The sequence below is a fragment of the Symphalangus syndactylus genome, chromosome 4 (assembly GCF_028878055.3).
Source record: "Symphalangus syndactylus isolate Jambi chromosome 4, NHGRI_mSymSyn1-v2.1_pri, whole genome shotgun sequence".
NCBI lineage: Eukaryota > Metazoa > Chordata > Mammalia > Primates > Hylobatidae > Symphalangus > Symphalangus syndactylus.
Window position 1 is genome coordinate 156,887,534 of NC_072426.2, and position 22,782 is coordinate 156,910,315.

The window sequence follows — 22,782 nt, forward strand, 5'->3', positions numbered from 1 at the left end:
TAATATTTTTGTATTTTTAGTAGAGACGTTTTCACCATGTTGGCCAGGCTGGTCTCGAATTCTTGACCTCAAGTGATCCACCCGCCTCGGCCTCTCAAAAGTGCCGGGATTAGGGGCATGAGCCACCACGTCCAGCCTAGATCCTGGACCTTAACAGGAGCTGTTTAAGGGCACATCCCCAGTTTGGCCAACGCTAAGAATACCATTTTGCCAAATAGTAGCTTGTTCTGCCTTCTGTACAACTCTTCACTGGATTCTGTTCAGTCGAAGGGGATGGCACGAGTGAACGCCTCCAAACTGTGTGTGTAAGGAGAGAGAGGGGCTGGCAGACATCTTGTGATTGACAGCAACCCAGTGTCGGTCCATCCATCATTCATTGGTCTCTGACCCCAGCACAAATCCCACCGAGGCTGTTGGAACCTCGGTAGAGGAAGTTGGGGTCTCGCACCAGAAACAAACGTTCCTAACAGAGGGGCAGCTTTCCCTGGAAGTTGACCGGGTCTGGCATCTGCTCACATACGCCTTTCCACTGCCTGGGAAGACAGAGTGGGAAACTGGCTAGGCATTTGTAACCATCTCATCCAGAATCCTGTTTGCATGTGGATGGAGACTTTTCTTACTGTACTCTGAACTGTTCATTCATTCTACTTAACAGATGTTTGTTTGTTTTTGAGATGGAGTCTCGCTCTGTCGCCAGGCTGGAGTGCAGTGGCGCAATCTGCTCACTGTAACCTATGCCTCCCAGGTTCAAGTAATTCTCCTGCCTCAGCCTCCTGATTAGCTGGGGCTGCAGGTGCATGCCGCCACACCTGGCTTTTTTTTTTTTTTTGTATTTTAGTAGTGACAGGGTTTCTTGAACTCCTAAGCTCAGGCAATCCGCCCACCGCGGCCTCCCAAAGTGCTTGGATTACAGGCGTGAGCCACTGCACCAGCCACTTAACAGATGTTTATTGAACACTAAAAATGTGTCAGGTGATCTCTTAAGCCAGTTCAAGTACATTGGTGAACAAAATACACCAAGACTCCCCTCCTCATGGGTCTTTTAGGATGGATAATAAACCACAAATATAATAGATAAACATTAGAAAGTATTTTAGAAGGTGATACATGCCATGAAAAAAGAAATACAGCGGGGTGCCAAGCATGGTAGCTCACACCTGTAATCCTAGCACTTTGGAAGCTGAGGTGGGTAGATTGAGCCTAGGCGTTCAAGACCAGCCTGGGCAACAGAGCAAGACACTATCTGTACAAAAAAAATACAAAAATTAGAGGTGGGTGTGGTGGCACATGCCTGTAGTCCCAGCTACTCGGGAGACTCAGAGGGGAGGATCACTGCCGCCTGGGTGGTTGAGGCTGTAACAAGCCATGACTGCACCACTGGATTCCAGCCCATGTGACAGAGCGAGACCCTGTTTGTCCCCCACCCAACCCCCGACAAAAAAGAAGTAGAGCAGGGGTGAGTGGGGATTACATTGTTAAATAGGAGGTCAGAGCAGGACTCACCAAAAAAGTAGCATTTAAGCAAAGACTTGAAGTAGAAGAGGACATTAGCTTTGAGGTGGTTGGAGAAAGCAGGCTCTAGGCAGAGAAGAGTTAGTTCAAATGTCCCGAAGCAGGGGCATGCCCACCAGGAATTTCCAGAGCAGTGTGGGGAGCAGAGGGAGCAAAGTGATGAGATCACAGAGGTGTCTGATCTTGCTGGACCTTCCAGGCCATTCATTGCACAGACTTGGCTTTTTCTCTGAATGAATAGGGAACCACTGGGAGGTTTGAGCAAAGGAGTGACGAGCTCTGACTCAGCTTTCACAGGATCACTCTGGCTGCTATGTTGATCCTGGACTGTCAGGGTACAAAGGTAGAGGAGACATTGTGGTGATCCCAGGGCCCTGGAGAGAGGAGTGGCAGTGGAACTGATGAGAGGTGCTCAGATGCTGGAGAGAACTGAAGTGACTTGCCCAAAGTCACACAGCTAGTCAGCAGTAGAGACAGGTAAGAACCCAATTCTCCCAAATTACAATGTCGTGCTTAATCCACTACCCCTCCTCTTCAATCTTTCGGCACCTCGTGGCCATGCTGAGATGCAGGTTTCACATGTGATTTTTGGTTGTCTTGGAGGCATCAGTGCATTTGAGTGTATGTCTAGCTGTCTCATTCCAGCACCATTCTTTTGAAAATGTTTTGGGGCTAGAAGGTAGTATATCAGACATCCACTCTTTGCTACACACGCTGATACCTGGATATGATTTCTAGATATTTTTGCAAAAATTCTTGTACACACCCTTTTTCTCTGTCGAAGGCACATCTAGTGATACGAGTATGACACTGAAGGCACCCGAGGTGGATTCCTGGCAAGCTTCTACTCTGCCTAAGATGAAGATCTGCTCTTGTCTGATGGCTACTCCAGGAAGAAGCAGATGAGCTATGGCTGGAATTATAGCCATGATGCTTTTCTCTAATCTAGAAGGTTCATGAGGATGTCAGTGACTGATCTGTGGCTTGGCATGTTCACCGAGTCGGTTCTCTCCACATTTCCAGTCTAATGGAGCCAGGAGTGGTTCTCACAGCAGACACTCTGAGGTGTCTCAGCCTTTAGATTGCAGGAGACAGATCTAGACTTAGGCCTCCGGCTTAGGGGATGCTACCAAGTGACCTAAAGAGTTTCAGAGTCTTAACTAAACCGGAGGGGATAGCTTCAGTCTTACCACAACTTCCTAAATGGGCCTTCCAGCAGAACCATTAGACTGCAAGTGCCAAACAGACATGTTGTATTCACCGCCTCATCTCCAGCTCCCCCAGAACCATCCATGGTGCATTAGAAGAGAAGAATATTTGTTGCACATATAGGTAAATTTGGGCCTACTCTTTAGAAATGATTTATTCCTCAGTTCCAGATTCCTCTTTTTTTTCTTTCCTATTTCTTGTCCTTTCTTTCTCATTATCTTTTTATTTATTTATCAATTTATTTATGTCAGGGTCTTGCTATGTTCCCCAGGCTGGTCTCAAACTCCTGGCCTCAGGCAGTTCTCTCGCTTCAGCCTCCCAAAGTGCTGGGATTACAGGCATGAGCCACTGCACCTGGCCTTTCTTCTTCATTTTCCACATTTACATCTACATTTGAGAACTCCTCCCTCACCCCACCACATGTCCATTTGTCATTTGCTCAGAATCAAACCACAGAGGCCCAGACCGGGCATGGTGGCCCATGCCTGTAATCCCAGCACTTTGGGAGGCCAACGTGGGTGGACCACCTGAGGTCAGGAATTTGAGACCAGCCTGGCCAACATGGTGAAACCCCATGTCTTCTAAAAATACAAAAACTAGCCAGGCATCATGGCACATGCCTGTAGTCCCAGCTACTGGGGAGGCTGAGGCAGGAGAATTGCTTGAACCCAGGGGGCGGATGTTGCAGTGAGCTGAGATCATGCCACTGTACTCTAGCCTGGGCGACAGAATGAGACCCTGTTTCAATAAATAAATAAATAAATAATGGGCCCATATGAATGCCCGTGAAAGCACTGGCCATAATCATATCTAATACCCTAATACCTGGAAGCTTCCAAGTCCCATCACAGCAAAGTCCTGGTGCTTTTGAAAGCAGAAATCGACTCATGCCTTTAATCCCAGCACTTTCGGAGGCTGAGGTGGGCAGATCATGAGGTCAAGAGATCAAGGCCATCCTGGCCAACATGATGAAACCCCATCTCTACTAAAAATACAAAAATTAGCTGGGCATGGTGGTGCATGCCTGTAGTCCCAGCTACTTGGGAGGCTGAGGCAGGAGAATCACTTGAACCTGGGAGGCAGAGGTTGCAGTGAGCTGAGATCACACCACTGCACTTCAGCCTGGGCAACAGAGCAAGACTCCATCTCAACAACAACAACAAAAAAAAAAAAAAAAAAAGGAAGAGAAAGTGGAAACTGAAGCACAGTGATTCTGAGTGCACCCTTTATTCTCATGGCTAGTTCCAGGTAAGTTGGAGATGTACCGTGGCCTACATAACGTGCCTAAGGAAACCGAGAATTTCTGTCATAGTGTAAGAATGAGAGTTCTATCAGACACTGCAGGTCGATGGCCCATGTCGTTCATTCCCTGTGGGTGCTCTAGCCCTAAATCCCTTTGCAAAGGTTTTTTTGTTTTTTCCCAAGCCACGTTTCTTTGTCCTCCCACCAGGGAAAACCCCAGCTGACATCTTTTCTTCTGGAGACAGTAGAAGATGGCGTCTTTGGAGGGCTCTTCAGATAAAGTATGATGCAGATAAGAAAAAGATTTTGCCTTTTGGAAACTTCCTCAGAAACCCCTTATGGTATTTCATCAATCACAGAAATGGGAATTGAGTCACCTGCCCAAGCCCTGTAACCAGGACAGTTGTAGTAGATGCTGGACGATGGTCCTGACAGATGTGACCGAGTCTCCCTCGCCTTCTGTTTTGTTTGTGTGTCCAGAACGCCTATTTGTGAGAAAATTGTATTCCCTGCGCTTGAGTCCTGGTCTTCTGAGCTGACATAAGGAATTGTAAGCAGCGGGGGCTGCCATGCAGCAGGGCTCCATCCACCCCAAGTCTCTGTGAATGCTGCTCGCTGGGCAGAGGCCCTGGGTGATCAAGCGCTGCACCGGTGAGCCTGGGCAGCCCTGTGCATCCCGACAGGCCACGTGTAATTTCTGCCTCTCAGTGAAATCCACCTGCAAGATTTGCTCTTATTTTCTCTGCAGCAAACAACAGGATGAACTTTATTTTCTCATTGAAAACAAGGTGCCGGGAAGTGATTGCGTACCCATCACAGACACACAGAGCCTTCAGCTTCAGACTCTCCCTTGAAGCCCCGAAAAGCTACCCTCATTGACCACATGTACTGAGGGCCCACCCGAGCAGGACTGCAGGAGGGGCTGGACTATCCACGACCCCCTAACAACCCACATGTGCAGAGAGGGCATTTCTGCCTTCTTGGGAGGCAGGCCTATTGAGCTGCTTCTGCACCTCATGATGCCCGCAGTGGCACGTGGAGCTGCACCTGCACACTTGGCTTCTGGCTGCCGGGGTGCCCAGGGCGTTCACTAGCAGATAGCACCCCGCTGCGTGCCTCTCCTCTGCCCTCCTGCGGGACACTCCTCGGCTCCTGTGACCTCTCGGAGCCCACATTTGCTCTCCTGCTCACCTCGCCAGGCCCCGGAAGTTGCAGGCTGCAGGTGGGCAAGGGAGGCTGCCACCACTGCTTGGGATCCGGTCTCCTGGTGGCTGCCTGCAGGGACCTGCCTGCAGGGACTGCCCAGATAAGAGGACGAGGAGTTGGTGTTCTGTGAGACAAACTTCAGTCAATGGCAGACAAGAGTCAGTGGATAAAGTCTGCCTTCCTTTGTGGACTGTTTCATGATACTGTTTATAGTTTAGTCAGCCTCTCCGGAGACATCCTGTAAGGCAGAAAAACCACACTTTGTGAGGAGCTTAGCAATGCGCCTGTATTTGCTCTCCCTCCTTCCTTCCTTGCTCCTTTCTTCCTTGCTTCCTCCTTCCCCTTTCTTCCTTTTCTCCTTCCTCTTTTCCCCTTTCCCACTTTTTTCTTTCCTCTTTTCTCCTTCCTCCTTCCCTCCTTCCTTCACTGATACTTTTTGGGATTGCTTTCCCTAGTAAAGCATAATCACAAATGCCTTGTCCTTGGTTCTGGTTTCCAGAGAACCTGGGCTAAGATAAGTTTATTCCAGAATATCTTGATCTTGAATTTCCTTCCTTTCTTCCTTCCTTCCTTCCTTCCTTCCTTCCTTCCTTCCTTCCTTCCTTCCTTCCTTCCTTCTTTCCTGCCTCCCTCCCTCCCTCCTTCATTCCTTCTTTCCTTCTCCTTTTCTTTTTTCCTTTCCTTTTCTTTCCTTTTTTTTTTTCTTTTCCTTTCTTTCTCTTTTCTTTTGACAGAGACTCACTCTGTCGCCCAGGCTGGAGTACATGACGCAATCTCAGCTCACTGCAACCTCCGTCTCTTGTGTTCAAGTGATTCTCCTGCCTCAGCCTCCCAAGTAGGTGGGATTATAGGCACGCACCATCACGCCCAGATAATTTTTGTATTTTTTGAAGAGATGGGGTTTCACCATGTTGGCCAGGCTGGTCTTGAACTCCTGAACTCAAGTGATTCGCCCGCCAAGGCCTCCCAAAGTGCTGGGATTACAGGCATAAGCCACCACTCCAGGCCCTGAATTCTTTTTGCAATTTAAAACAGTGTTTGCAAAATTTTTGACCTAGGCCATTCATTTTCTTATTTTTACTATGTTATTTATAGAAGGAATATATATTTATAGTAGAAAATTTGGAAAATGCAGAAAAATATAAATAAGAAAATGAAAATAATTCACCAGCCATTACTGAATAATGAAGACCTTGAACTTTTTGGAGAATTTTCTTCCAGTTTTTATCCTTTGCATCAATAGTGTTTATTTTCTAAGTAGTTGTCCCCAAAACAGCCAGACCTATTATTTTTAAACTATCTCTCGTGTCTGACACTAGACTCATTTGCAGATTTTTAATTTGTATTTTTTATAGACAGGATCTCATGCTGTTGCCGAAGCTAAAGTGCAGTGGTGCAATCATAGCTCGCTGCAGCCTCGAACTCCTGCACTCAAGTGATCCTCCTGCCTCAGCCTCCCAAGTAGCTGGGACTGAGAGGTGACAGCATGCTGGCAGTCCTCACAGCCCTCGCTCACTCTCGGCGCCTCCTCTGCCTGGGCTGCTACTTTGGCGGCACTTGGGGAGCCCTTCAGCCCACCGCTGCACTGTGGGAGCCACTTTCTGGCTGGCCAAGGCGGGAGCCGGCTCCTTCAGCTTGCAGGGAGGTGTGGAGGAGGGAGGTGTGGAGGAGAGGGAACCGGGTCTGCGCACAGCGCTTGCGGGCCAGCTGGAGTTCTGGGTGGGCGTGGGCTTGGCGGGCCCCTCACTCAGAGCAGCCGGCCGGCCCTGCCGGCCCCAGGCAATGAGGGACTTAGCACCCGGGCCTGCGGCTGCGGAGGGTGTACTGGGTCCCCCAGCAGTGCCAGCCCACCGGCGCTGTGCTCGATTTCTCGCCGGGCCTTAGCTGCCTCCCCGCGGGGCAGGGCTCGGGACCTGCAGCCCGCCATGCCTGAGCCTCCCACCCCCTCCATGGGCTCCTGTGCTGCCTGAGCCTCCCCGACGAGCGCCACCCCCTGCTCCACGGCGCCCAGTCCCATCAACCACCCAAGGGCTGAGGAGGGCGGGCACATGGCGTGGGACTGGCAGGCAGCTCCACCTGCAGCCCCGGTGCAGGATCCACTGGGTGAAGCCAGCTGGGCTCCTGAGTTTGGTGGAGAAGTGGAGAACCTTTATGTCTAGCTCAGGGATTGTAAATACACCAATCAGCACCCTGTGTCTAGCTCAGGGTTTGTGAATGCACCAATTGACACTCTGTATCTAGCTACTCTGGTGGGGCCTTGGAGAACCTTTGTGTCCATACTCTATCTAACTGATCTGATGGGGACGTGGAGAACCTTTATGTTTAGCTCAGGGACGGTAAACGCACCAATCAGCACCCTGTCAAAACAGACCACTCGGCTCTACCAATCAGCAGGACATGTGTGGGGCCAGATAAGAGAATAAAAGCAGGCTGCCGGAGCCAGCAGTGGCAACCCACTCGGGTCCTCTTCCATACTGTGGAAGCTTTGTTCTCTCACTCTTTGCAATAAATCTTGCTACTGCTCACGCTTTGGGTCCACGCTGCTTTTATGAGCTGTAACACTCACCACGAAGGTCTGCAGCTTCACTCCTGAAGCCAGCGAGACCACGAGCCCACCAGAAGGAAGAAACTGAACACATCTGAACATCAGAAGGAACAAACTCCAGACGCGCCACCTTAAGAGCTGTAACACTCACCGCGAGGGTCTGTGGCTTCATTCTTGAAGTCAGTGAGACCAAGAACCCACCAATTCCGGACACAGGACTACAGGCAAGTGTCAATACACCTGGCTACTTTTCTTAGTTTTTATTTTTGTCTTACTCTTGCCCAGGCTGGTCTCAAATTCCTGGGCTCAAGCTATGCTCCCACCTTGGTCTCCCAAAGTGCTTGGATTACAGGCATGAGCCACCATGCCTGATCTTATTTGCAGTTTACATGGACAATTTAAATTGGAGTAATACAAACCCATAAGGTGAGATTCCTAAGTGTATTCTCAGAAATTCACGGACATTGCCAAAGTGGCTAACATGCTTAAAAATGCTTTAGTCATTGGTAGCTTTTCTGCACACACATGAAGCACTAATAATACTCTCTCACAATGACGCTCAGAGAACAATAGGGCGTGGGAGGAGGGCTGGTGATGCCCTTCTATAAATAAGAACTAAAGAACCATCCGGAGGTTCAGTTGAGAGATGTTGGGCAGTTAAAGTGATTATTGCTAAAATAAAGAATATTCGTTTTGGTTTATTGGAAGCTATTTTAGCATTTTGGGAGACTGTGATTAGTTATTAATAGCACAGATGGTGATGAGTCAATCTTGGCTTCTCTGCTTGTAAGTTGTTTGACGTTGGGGTATTACTTAAACTTTTTTTTTTTTTTTTGAGACACAGTCCCGTTCTGTTGCTCAGGCTGGAGTGCAGTGGCACGATCTTGGCTCACTGCAACCTCCACCTCCCAGGTTCAAGCGATTCTCCTGCCTCAGCCTCCTGAGTAGCTAGGATGACAGGCATGCACCACCACGCCCGGCTAATTTTTGTATTTTTAGTAGAGACAGGGTTTTACCATGTTGGCCAGACTGGTCTCAAACTCCTGACCTCAGGTGATCCGCCTACCTGGGCCTCCCAAAGTGCAGGGATTACAAGCGTGAGCCACCACGCCCGGCCTACTTAAACTTTTTGAGTTCCAGTTTTCTCATCTGAAACATGATAATAAGTGGTAATAATAATAAAAAATAAAAATCTTGCAGAATTGTTCATTTATTTATTCAACAATTATTTGCTTAGTGCCGTCTAACAAACAATGGTTCAGGAGGCTGTAGTGTTTAGGGTATAGTAGTGAATGTTACAGCCAAGGTCTCAGCTATCTTGGAGCTGACAGTGACAGCTCAGCAAATGACAGCACCATCAGCACTGCCACCTCCACCATTGTCATCGTTGTCATCAGTGAAATTTCCTTTATGTTGAATATTGATTTAAGAACATAGGTTAGCCCAGAGCACTGCATTTTTTAAAAACTAAATTAAACTTTTTATATTGAGATAATTATAGATTCACATTCATTTGTAAGAAATATTACAGGAAGATCTTTTGTACCTTGCAAAACTAGAGTACAAGATCACAATCCAATATTGACACTGATACAATCCACCAGTCTTAATCAGATTTCCCCACTTTCACTTGGTGTGTGTGTGTGTGTGTGTATTTAGTTCTAGGCAATTTTATCACCTATGTAGGTTGACGTATCCACCACCATAGTGAAGATACAGAATAGGCCAGGCACAGTGGCTCATACCTATAATCCCAGCACTTTGAGAGACCAAGGGGGGGAAGATTGCTTGAGGCCAGAAGTTTTTGAGAGCAGCCTGCAATGTAGTGAGACCTATTTTTTTTTTCTAAGAAAAAAAAAAAAAGATACAGAAAAGATCCATTTCTATGAGGATTCCATGTGTTGTTAACCATCGCCCCCCACACCCCCCGCCACCCTCACATAGTTCCTCATCTCTGGCAACAACTAATCTGCTCTCCGTTTCTTTCATTTTATCATTTGAAAAAAGTTATATAAATAGGATAATACATTATGTAACTTTGGGGGTCAGCACTTTTCACTCAGCATAATTCCCCAGAGATTAACCCGATCCATTTTTTTTTTTTTTTTTTCTTTTTTGGAGGTGGGTGGGAAGGAATATCCCTCTGTTGCCCAGGCTGGGGTGCAGTGGCAAAATCTCGGCTCACGAAACTTCCGCCTCTCAGGTTCAAGCGATTCTCCGACCTCAGCCTCCAGAGTAGCTGGGATTACAGGTGTGGGCCACCCTGCCCAGCTAATTTTTATAATTATTTTTTTTTCGTAGGGTCAGTGTTTCACCATGTTGGCCATGCTGGTCTTGAACTCTGGACCTCAAGTGATCTGCCCACCTTGGCCTCCCAAAGTGCTGGGATTACAGGCATGAGCCACCGCGCCTGGACTAACCTGTTCCTTTTTATTGTTGATTACTATTGCATGATGGATGGACCACAACTTATCTATCTATTCACAAATTGAAGGACATGCAGGTTGTCTCTAGTTTTTAAATACTATGAACAGAACTGCAATAAATATTTGTTTACAGGTTTTTGTGAACATAGTTTTCATTTCTCTGAAATTTCTAAGAGTGCAATTACTGGGTCTTATGGTAATGATATGCTTCAGTTTACAATAAACTGCTAAATTGTTTTCCAGAGTGGCTGTACCATTTTACATTTGCACCCATAATACATGAGCGATTCAGTGTCTCTGCATCCTTGCTACCATTTGGCATTGCGACTGTTTTTTATTTTAGCCATTTGGATAGATGTGTAATGATACCTGTAGCTCACTATGGTTGTAATTCGCATTCCCTTGACAGTCAGCTAGTGGTGGTGAACCTCTTTTCAGGTGCTTATTTGCCATCTGTGTATCCTTTTCAGTGAAAACATAGTTGTTCTATTTTCTAACCGGGATTTCGACACTGTTGAATTTTGAGAGTTCTTTATATATTCTAGATACCAGTTCTTTGTCTGACATGTTGTTTGCATATTTTTTTCCTCTCCGTCTGTAGCCTGTCTTTTCATCCTCTTTGAGGATAACAGAGCAAACGATTTTAATTTTTATGTGGTCCAATTTATCATTTTCTCCTTTTATGGATTTATTTTTAGGGTTGAGCCTAAGCACTCTTCAACTAGCTCTAGAGCCCTAAGATTTTCTTCTATTTTTTTTTCTAAAAGTCTCATAGCTTTTGTTTTAAGTCTGTTATATATTTTATGTGAAATTCCAAAGCAATTTTCAGAAATGCCTTTTACTTTTGTTAAAGTTCATACTGATATTTCCAATTCAGATTTAAGATTACAGAGTTTTTACTTTTAAAAAATTAAATTTATCGGCCAGGCACGGTGGCTCACGCCTGTAATCCCAGCACTTTGGGAGGCCAAGGTGGGCAGAGCACCTGAAGTCAGGAGTTCGAGACCATCCTGACCAACACAGTGAAACCCCGTCTCTACTAAAAATACAAAAATTAGCCGGGCGTCATGTCACGCGCTTGTAATCCCAGCTCCTCAGGAGGCTGAGGCAGGAGAATCACTTGAACCTGAGAGGTGAGGTTGCAGTGAGCTGAGATCGCACCACTACACTCTAGCCTGGAAGACAGAGCTGGACTTCGTCTCAAAAAAAAAAAAAAAAAAATTACATTGAATAATTAAATTAATCTCTTTTCTTGTATCATTGACAATCTTAGTTTCTAATGACAATAACGCAATTACTTATTGGCTTTATTCTACAAATACCTAAAATAGTTTTAAAATAAAAATACTATTATTACTAAAATGCTATTAATTGCATTTCAGATTTCTATGGGGCTTTGTGTCCTTAGATTATACATCTCTAAGGATATACAGTAAAATTCTGTTTCACTTAATAATTTCACTAATTTTTTGATTCACCTTATTAATTCACTTAATGGTTTCACTTAAATAATTCCTTTCTCTGTCTGCTTGTGCCACCAGCTTTATATGTACAGCAGCTATATTTCAGTTTGTTTTCCATTTTTGGTTTTGCTTTGTTTTTAATTGGTGATTTAATTTTATTTTTTTAACCAAGTGAACCAGGTAATGTTTCTAAATGACACCACTTGGTAAGTTTCCCTGAAGCCTTGCTTGCCTCCCAGCTGTCTGTAGTGTTCTAGCCTCCACTCCCACAGGGAACCATTTTTATTGGTTTTTGGTTTTTGCGTCCTTTGTTTTTATTTGTGTTTTGCAAATTTAGGCAAATGTCTAATTATATTTATTTCTCTTTTCTTACACAAAAGGTCTCAGTTCTATTATACTACTTTATGATAGCTATGTCATATATCTCTCTCAATATATATTCTTTTACAATGTAGATTTAAAATTTTTGGTATGTCTTAATATTTAGGAAGGTTTGTATTTTTGTTCTAATTGTTATCTTGATATTCATATCTTTGTATAAGAGCTTTGAGTCCCTTTTTTTAAATACACTGTCTATTTGCTCCCAACTATGGGTAATAATGAAATTAACTAATACCCACTCTTTCCTCTTTCTCATCCAGCTTCCAAATTAAAGTGGTAGCCTTTTACTCACAGTTAATATCTGCGAGTTACTTACTGAGCTTATTCTACTTTCCAAGTACTTTGTTCATCCCAAACTCAATTTTTTATTAGTTCTATTATATCCATATTTTCAGAGTATATAATATTGAAATACCTTCTTCCTTTTTTTTTCTTTTTTTTTGAGACAGGGTCTTGCTTTGTCACCCAGGCTGGAGTGCAGTGGTGTGATCATGGTTCACTGCAATTTCTGCCTCCTGGGTTCAAGCTACTCTCCTACCTCAGCCTCCCGAGTAAATTGGATTACAGGCATGTGCCACCACACTCGGCTAATTTAAAAGAGAAAATTTTGGTAGAGACAAGATTTCACTATATTGCCCAGGCTGATCTTGAACTCCTGGACTCAAGTAATCCTCCTGCCTCGGCCTCCCAAAGTACCGGGATTACATGCGTGAGCCACCATGCAGGGCCTACCCTTCTTCCATTTTTATTCTCATTATTTTTTCTTAGTTCTACGGATAAATATATTTAAGGCTCATCAAAGACTTTGTGCTGAAGCTTCTTATGGTTATTTTGAATGGTTGTTTGGAGCTCATTTTCATAGATTTCTTGGAAAGGCACGTGGGAACAATATTATCTGAGGTCTTGCATGTTTGTTTGTTGGTTTGTTTGTTTATTCATTTATTTATTTTTTGGGACAGAGTCTCGCTCTGTTGCCCAGGCTGGAGTGCAGTGGTGCCATCTCAGCTCACTGCAACCTCTGCCTCCGGAGTTCAACCAATTGTCCTGTCTCAGCTTCCTGAGTAGCTGGGACTACAGGAGTCTGCCACCACCATGCCTGGATAATTTTTGTATTTTTAGTAGGGACAGGGTTTCACCATGTTGGCCAGGCTGGTCTAGAACTCCTGACCTCAGGTAATCTGCCCGCTTCGGCCTCCCAAAGTGCTAGGATTACAGGCTTGAGCCACCGCGCCCAGCCAGTCTTGCATGTTTACATGCAGTAATCTTTATTGTTGATGAGTTTGACTGGATATAAAATCCTTGACTCACATTTTCTTTCCTTGAGTATTGTAAATGTATTGTTCCATTGTCTTCCATTATGAAGTGTTATTATTAACAAGTCTGATACAAATTTTATCTTTTTTCCATTATAGTTCTCATTTTGTTGTTGTTTAGATACTCAGATAATTTTTTCTTTCTCTCTAATTCCCGGTAGTTTAACAAGAATATGTCAGTGTGAAATGTGTCTCTGAATAGATCTCTGAGTGATTTTCCTAGGCACATAGTATATCCTCTTAATTGTAGATTCAAGTATTTTTTTTTTTTTTTTTTTTTTTTGAGACAGGATCTCACTCTGTCACCCAGGCTGAAATGCAGTAGTTTGATCTCGGCTCACTGCAGTCTTGATCTCCTGGGCTGAAACTATCCTCCCACCTCAGCCTCCTGAGTAGCTGGGACTACAGACATGTGCCACTATGCTTGGCTACTTTTTAATTTTTTTTTTTTTTGGTAAAGATGGGTTCTCATTATGCTGCCCAGGCTGGTCTAGAACTCCTGGGCCCAAGTGCTCCTCGCCTCAGAATCCCAAAGTGCTGGGGTTACAGGCATGAGCCACCACGCCCAGCTCAAGTATCTTTTTATTTGTCGAAAGATTACTTACACTACTATTTGTTCTGATCTATTTATTTGATTTCCTTTTTAAGAAACTCCTATGTCATATTGTCATAGATTTCCTTTGCCAATCTTCTATATCTATCTTTTAAAAAATATTTTTAAAAATTTTCTGTTTGGACTGGGTGTGGTGGCTCATGCTGTAATCCCAGCACTTTGGGAGGCCGAGGTGAGAGAATCGCTTGAGCTTAGAAGTTTGAGATCAGCCTGGGCAACATGGTGAGACCCCCATCTCTATAAAAAATAAAAAGATTAGCTGGGTGTGGTGGCGAGCACCTGTAGTCCCAGCTACTCAGAAGGCTGAGGCAGGGGGATTGCTTGAGGCCGGGAGATTGAGGCTGCAGTGAGCCGTGATAGCGCCACTGCACTCCAGCCTGGGCAGCAGAGGGAGACCGTGTCTCAGAAACAAACAAGCAAGAAACAACAACCAAAAAATGTCCCGTTTGATTTTTGTTTCCTCCTTTCTAATCTCAATGTCCTTGCTATGCTTTCTGTAATGCCTATTTGTTCTCGCGTAACTTCTAGCTTAGTCTTAATTTATAAAATATTATTTTCTAACTTTTTTCTGAGCTCTCTTGACACACTTCTATTGTTCAGCTATCTAATTTTTGATGTATTTATGATATGTTTCTGCAGTTTCTGCAGTTTTTAGAATTACTTTGGGGTTTATATTAGGACATATTTTTCTTGCCTTTCCCTTGCATTTTTATCTGTTAGCACAATCAACATTTTTTTTTTACTTTTTCTTAAAATATCTTCGGGGTTTATTACATTTCTTTTTTAATGTTGTTGTTTTTTTTTATTTTTTGAGACAGAGTCTTGCTCTGTTGCCCAGGCTGGAGTGCAGTGGCACGATCTTGGCTCACTGCAACCTCTGCCTCCTGGGTTCAAGCGATTCTCCTGCCTCAGCCTCCTTAGTAGCTGGGATTACAGGTGTGCACCACCACGCCTGGCTAATTTTTGTAGTTTTGTTAGTAGAGACAAGATTTTGCCCTTTTGGCCAGGCTGGTGTCAAACTCCTGACTTCAGGTGATCCACCTACCTCGGCCTCCCAAATTGCTGGGATTACAGGCGTGAGCCACCATGCCTGGCCATAATGTTTATACTTATATGAGACAGTTTTTTCCTGTAATTTAAGGACAGTATTGTCACATAGAGAGTAGGAGATAGGCCCAGGTAGCTTTCTGGCTTGAAAACTCCCTTCTCTATTGCCATTTCAAAGTTTTCCCAAAAGTGGCCATTCTCTGTCTTCACCTCCACAGCTATGAGATCTTTCTCCTTTGTATTGTCTCTCTCTTTATACCCGGTACCCTGATCTGATCAATTTAGATTCTACTACCGGAAATCTTTTTTTTTTTCAATTTAGGGTAGGTTCTTTCCCTCCTAACAGAGAGTTTATTGTTGAGTACGTCTGAGGTCCTCCAGGACCTAGGTCATCCTAGTGTGTCCGAAATTGGTGGGTTCTTGGTCTTACTGACTCCAAGAATGAAGCCACGGATCCTCGCAGTGAGTGTTACAGTTCTTAAAAATGGTGTGTCCAGAGTTTGTTCCTTCTGATGTTCGCATGTGTTTGGAGTTTCTTCCTTCCGGTGGGTTCGCGGTCTCGCTAGCTTCAGGAGTGAAGCCTCAGACCTTTGCGGTGAGTGTTACAGCTCTTAAGGTGGCAGGTCTGGAGTTGTTCATTCCTCCCGGTGGGTTTGTGGTCTCGCTGGCTCAGGAGTGAAGCTGCAGACCTTCGCGATGAGTGTTATAGCTCATAAAGGCAGTGCGGACCCAAAGAGTGAGCAGCAGCAAAATTTATTGCAAAGAGCAAAAGAACAAAGCTACCACAATGTGGAAAGGGACCCAAGTGTGTTGCCACTGCTGGCTCGGACAGCCTGCTTTTATTCCCTTATCTGACCCCACCCACATCCTGCTGATTGGCCCATTTTACAGAGAGCTGATTGGTCTGTTTTGACAGGGTGCTGATTGGTGCATTTACAATCCCTGAGCTAGACACAGAGTGCTGATTGGTGTATTTACAATCCTCTAGCCAGACGTAAAAGTTCTCCAAGTCCCCACTAGATTAACTAGACACAGAGCACTGATAGGTGCATTTACAAACCTTGAGCTAGACACAGGGTGCTGATCGGTGTGTTTACAAACCTTGAACTAGACACAGAGTGCTGACTGGTGTATTTACAATCCTTTAGCTAGACGTAAAGGTTCTCCAAGTCCCCACTAGATTAGCTAGACACAGAGCACTGATTGGTGCATTCATAAACCTTGAGCTAGACACAGGGTGCTGATTGGTGCATTTACAATCCTCCAGCTAGACATAAAAGTTCTCCAAGTCCCCACCCACTCAGGAGCCCAGCTGGCTTTGCCTAGCGGATCCCGCACCAGGGCCGCAGGCGGAGCTGCCCGCCAGTCCTGCACTGTGCACCAGCACGCCTCACCCCTTGGGCTGTCGATGGGACCTGGTGCCACGGAGCAGGGGTAAGTGCTCGCTGGGGAGGCTTGGGCTGTGCGGGAGCCCACCGCTAGGTGGGGGCGAGCTCGGGCATGGCAGGCTGCAGGTCCCGAGCCCTGCCCCACGCGGAGGTCGCTGAGGCCCCATGAGAATTCGAGTGTGGCACGGGCCTGCCGGCAGTGCTGGGGGACCTGGCGCCCCCTCCGCAGCTGCTGACCCGGCTGCTAAGCCCCTCACTGCCCAGGGCCGGCATCCGGCAGGCCGCTCCTAGTGCAGGGCCAGCCGAGCCCACGCCCACCTGGAGCTTGCACTGGCCCACGAGTGCTGTGCACGGCCCCGGTTCCCGCTGGTGCCTCTCCCTCCATAACTCCCCCGCAAACAGAAGGAGCTGGCTCCAGCCTCAGCCAGCCCAGAGAGGGGCTCCCACAGTGCAGGGGAGGGCTGAAGGGCTCCTCAAGCTCGGCCAGAGTGGGCGCCGAGGCCAAGGAGGCACCGAGAGGGAGCGAGGGCTGCCAGCACGCTGTCACCTCTCACTCGTTTCCTCTGAGCAGAGCCCGCTCATGTAGGGTGAGTTGCTGTTGGCAAGGGCTGTGTTACGAGACTCTCAGGCTGACTAAATTCTCAACTTACTCTGGCCAGAAAGACGTGATCATGTGCTGCTGGCTTCAGATCTGCAGCCAGTGACATGAGCTGTATTGGGAGTATTTAAACCACAAACCCCAGCCAACGCTACAAGTCAAGGTTGGTTGTGTTGCGTTTGTTTGTCTTGGAGAGCTGATTTCACTGGCTTTTAGCCCCACCAGAATTCCCCTTCCTTTCTTCCCTTAGGTTCTTCACACAGGTGTTAACACTGCAAGGGTTCCAAGCGGGTTTTGTTGATAGTGGTGGTTTGATCCTCTTCGCAGTTATTTTGGAGTTCCTGGGGAAACTTTTGTCATCTAATTTTATTAAAAATGCTGTCTGAGAGTTGCTTAAATGTTGTCATCCTATTGCTGTGGGTATTTGGAAAAACTGGTAATGGTCTTACCCGGACTGGAAGCCCCCAGAAATCCTTTGGAATGTGATTGGTAACAACACTGCTTGTGTCTTTATGATACAGTAATAAGTAACATTGTCATGTTTTTATTTTATTTATTTATTTATTTATTTTTTGAGACGGAGTCTTGCTCTGTCCCCCAGGCTAGAGTGCAGTGGCGCAATCTCGGCTCACTGCAAGCTCCGCCTCCCAGGTTCACGCCATTCTCCTGACTCAGCCTCTCCGAGTAGCTAGGACTACAGGCGCCCGCCACCACGCCCGGCTAATTTTTTGTATTTTTAGTAGAGACGGGGTTTCACCGTGGTCTCGATCTCCTGACCTCGTGATCCGCCCGCCTCAGCCTCCCAAAGTGCTGGGATTACAAGCGTGAGCCACCGCGCCCGGCCGTCATGTTTTTAAAGTAGCACTTCACAGTTTACTTAATCCCTTTATGAGACAGACAGAGCAGGCATAATTTCATTTTGTGGACCAGGAAACTGAGGTCTATAAGAGTTAAATAATTTGTCCATTTATAGCTAATAAATGGCAGAGCTGGAGTTTAAACTCAAGTTTCTAACTCAAATCTAGTGATGTATATTAAAGTATAAATATGTTTGCAAAGAATGCTTAATTTGAGCTAGTATTTTATCAAAATCTAGGGCAATATTCAGAGTTTTGACCTCTAATGGACTAAATATCCCAATATTTGAATTGCTTAGTCACCCTTGCACTGAAGCATCTTCTCTCTCCAGTCTCTCCCTTTTTGTAAATAGTACCCCACTCTCCTGGGTACTCAAGCTGGAAACCAGGAAGCAGGGCAAAGAGGTGTTCTCTCCACATTGTAATTCAGGAATGCCAGAAAATTGTCTTCTCTTTTCCTCATGCCCCTCATACAAATCCCTCCTGGCTCACTGATGCCTGAAATTCCATCATTTATTGCTTTGGCTCACAGCCAGGAGAAGGGATGCCAAGAAGCCACGCACATGCTTTCCTTCCTAGTGTTGACTGGGTGCCAGGCATCCGTTACTGACTCTCCATCATTCTTCTGCATTACACATTTTTCTAAGTGAGGGAACCAAAGCTCAAAGAAATTAAGTAATTTTTTGTTAGGGTCACAAGGCAGGTTGATAGAAAATATAATAACTGAACCCAAGTTGGGTTGACTCCCAAATCTGTGATTTAGCTACCATTCTAGGCTAATATTTATGTGGGCCTGGCACTGCATTAAGTATTTGTCTTACTGGGTACTTGTTCTCAGGGCAAATCAGCGTAGCACCTGATGAAAGTTCCTACCCATATCAACTTACGGCTCACTGCAGTGCACTCCCAAGGCTTCTGACTGCCTGAGGTCCTTCTCTGGCTCCTGCTCTCTCCAGCAACGCTAACATGACAGACTAAAAGTGTTAAAGAAACACTGGGGTGCTCAGTCTAGGTCCTGCTGCTTGCCGCGCGGAAAGCCCTATCACCGAGACAACAGTATTACTAAGGAAGAGGGCTTTAATTGGGTGCTACAGCTGAGGAGATGGGAGCTCAGGCTCAAGTCCATCTCCTTGATTGACTAAAACTGGAGGTTTATATAGCAGGGAAGGAATATAACAACGTGTGAGAAAACAGTAACTGGGGAGGGGCAAGGAAGCAATCCCATGAGGAGTGAGGGGCCTGGCATCTCATTGTCTGGATGTGGGTAACTGGTGAGTTTCAATTCTTTGATACTTTTTTTTTTTGAGAGGTCTGAAGGTCATTTCCTGAGGAAGGGACTCACAGAAGACAAATGTAAGTTTCAAGCTTTTTAAGACCAGAAGGGTCAATTTCTATGTTTATCTTAAAAACTATCCATGGGACTACTGGGTCAGTTTCAAAAGCATGTGAAAATTAACTCTCCCACCCCAACCCCAGCAGCCATCAACCAGTGACTGATGGGAATGGGTGTATAAAAGCTGCAGCTCCCTTGCCTCTCGTGAGGGAAAACTCTGCACTGACTCAGAATTCTACACTAGGATTAGGCTCCAGTTGTCCACTTAATGACACTTTTGATAATACCTCCTTTATCAGCTGCCCTTCTTACCCTGTCTCAGTTCCCAGCTTACCAATAGATATTTCCTGGGATCCTTTCCAAAATAATCTAATCTACTTGCACTTGAATCTTGGTGTTGGGGTTCTCAAGGTCTGCTTCTTTGGAACCTGAATTAAGGCAATCGGCATCATCCGAAATACAGATTTTCAGGAGGAGAAGGATTAGTGGACTTTGAGATCATCAGGCCTTGAAGTGAACAGAAAAAGAGCTGGGCCACTCTCATTTGTTCCCGAATCATTACTACATCCACATGTTCCTTAGCCCATCAGTCACAACCAGGGAGATGGAGTCACACGTTCGTCCATGAACAGATATTATGCCAGTTCTAGGGAACAGGGATAATGCAATGAACAAAATGGATAAAAAGCTCTGCCCTTATGGAGGTTATAGTCTACTGGCTGCCAAGAGATTGTTTAAAAGAACCAAATGGATCTTCTAGGATGGAATGATACATACCTGAAATAATTTTAAAAATTGTGTAGGCTTAACTTCAGGAGAAAGGACATGAATTTGAAGGCAGATGAAAAATCATTCAAGCTGAAGCACACTGAGCAAAAATATATATTTTTTAATGAGCAGAGCCTCAATAATTGTGGGACAATATCTAACATGTAATTAGAATCTTAGAAGAAGCAGAGAGAGAATGTGGCAGAATATTTATTTGAGGAAAATGATGGCAGAATTTCCAAGATTGAGAAAAAGTAATTCAACTTGTAGACCCACAAAGCTCAGCACATCCTAAACAGGATAAATTTAAAGAAAATTACCATTAGGCAAATCATCAGCAAACTGCTAAAAAACAGAGATAAAGCAGCCAAAGTAAAAAGACACATAGAGGAGAACAAAGATCAGAAACAAGGCAGAAGATAATGGAAAACCATCTTTAAAGTGCTTATAGGGAGAGGAGAAACCTGTCAACCTGAATTTCATAACTAGTGAAAGTGTCCTGAATTGTCCTGAATGAAGCCAAGTGGATTACCTGGATCATCTGATCTGTGGAAGCACTGGTTTGGATAAGTTAGGCTCCTCAGAGGGACAGCAGAGTGTGATCGAGACCCAGCCTGCCTGAGTCCAATTTCTGACTCCAGCTCTCACTAGCCAAGTGAACTTGGGCAAGTTCCTCAGTTTCTCTCTGCCTCACCTTCTCATCTCTAACATGAAGATAATAATATCCACCTCACATGGGTATTTTATGGATTAAGTGAATTATTTTATTTCCAACAGTCTGAGGATTTTCCCAGTATCTTTCTGTTATTGATTTCTAGTTTAATTCCATTATGGTCCAAGAACATAAGAACATATTTTGTATGACTTCTATTTTGTCTTCATTTTTAAATTTTTTTTTGAGATGGAGTCTAGCTCTGTCACCCAGGCTGAAGTTCAATGGCGCAATCTCGGCTCACTGCAAACTGTGCCTCCCGGGTTCAAGCGATTCCCCTGCCTCAGGCTCCCGAGTAGCTGGGATTACAGACGCCTACCAACATGCCCGGCTGGTTTTTGTATTTTTTAGTAGAGACAGCGTTTCACCATGTTGGTCAGGCTAGTCTCGAACTCCTGATCTCAGGTGATCCACCCACCTCGACCTCCTAAAGTGTTGAGATTACAGGGTCTCACTCTGTCACCCAGGCTGGAATGCAGTGGTGTGATCATAGCTCACTGTAACCTCAAACTCCTGGGCTCAAGCAATCCTCCCACCTCACCCTCCTAAGTAGCTGGGACTACAAGCACACACCACCACTCCCAACTAATTTTTAAAAATTTTATAGAGATGAGGTCTCACTTTGTTGCCCAGGTTGATCTTGAACTCCTGGTCTCAAGTGATCCTTTCACCTTGACCTCCCAAAGCTCTAAGATTACAGGTATAAGCACTGCACCCAGCCACAGATTATTTTATTTTTTCTTATTTTTCTTCCCTTTGATCTATACAATTAATGCACAAATTCTTTTAAATTGTAAATGTTTGTTTAATGACTCAGGATATAGTCTATTTTGGTAAATATTTCCTGTGCAGTTGAAAATAATGTGTATTTTGTTGTTGGGCGGAGTGTTCTGTAAACGTCAACTAGATCCAGTTGATCGATAGTATTGTTCAATTCTAAATCCTTGCTGATTTTCTGTCTGCTGGTTGTATTACTAAGAGAGGCATGTTAACATCTCCAACTATAATTGTGGATTTTCTCAAGTTTCCTTTAAGCTGTGTTAGTTTTGCTTTATGTATTTTGAAGCTCTGTTGTTAGATGCATATGCCTTTAACCACACCCTTGCATGTGAGCTGTGACCTGAAAGATAAGCTGCAATTTTAAAATGCCAAAGCCAGGAATAACATTCCAGGAAATAGGCATAACTATTTTAAAGGCACCAGTGAATGAGAGGGCCTGGCATGGTCAGGGAATGAATGACAAGCACCATATGAAGACAGTGAGAGAGAATCACCAATGGGCCATAAAATCCACTATATTTTGTTGTGCTAACCTTTGACTTGAATTATCCACAAGGATGCGAAGGGAATTATCTGGATCATTTGCTCTTTGAAAACAACAAATCTAGATGACTTAGGCTGCAAAGTGTGTCACACGGGCAGTGGAGCGTCATCTGCAGTCAGCCTGCCTGAGTCAATTTCTTTTTCCAAAATGCACTAGCTGAATGGACTTGAGCAAGTTCCTGAACTCTCTTCTGTCTTGTGTTCTCGTCTGTCACAACAGAGTTTCAAAAATAGATGAAAATATTCTCATCTGATAATAGTAATATCAGCTCAGGGTTATTGTAAGGATTAAGTGATTTGACCCATGAAAAGTGCTTAGAATGGTAACCACTCAACAAACAAAATCTACTTTTTTCAAAAGCAACTGTCAGAATTAATTGAATGAACTAGGCAGAATAGCACCTTGCTATCTTAGTCTCCTAGGGGCTGCCAAAACTAAGTACTACAAACTGGATGACTTTCAACACATACATTTATTCTCTTACGGTTCTGGCGGCCAGAAGTCTGAAGTCAAGGTGTCCACAGGCTAAGCTCTCTCTGAAGGTTCTTGTGGGCAATCCTTCCTGGACTCTTCCTAGCTTCTGATAGTTGCTGGCCATTCTTGGTGTTCCTTGGCTTTTGGCAGCGTAACTACAATCTCAGCTCTCTTCCCTCTACGTGATGTTTCCAAATTTCCGTCTTCTTATGGGGACATCAGTAGTTAGACGAGGGCCCATCATAATCCAGTATGGCTTCATCATAACTGGAATACATCTGCAATGACCCTATTTCCAAATAAGGTCATATTTACAGGCTCCAGGTGGACATGAATTTGGTGGGAGCGGACAGTCTTCAGCCCAGTACACA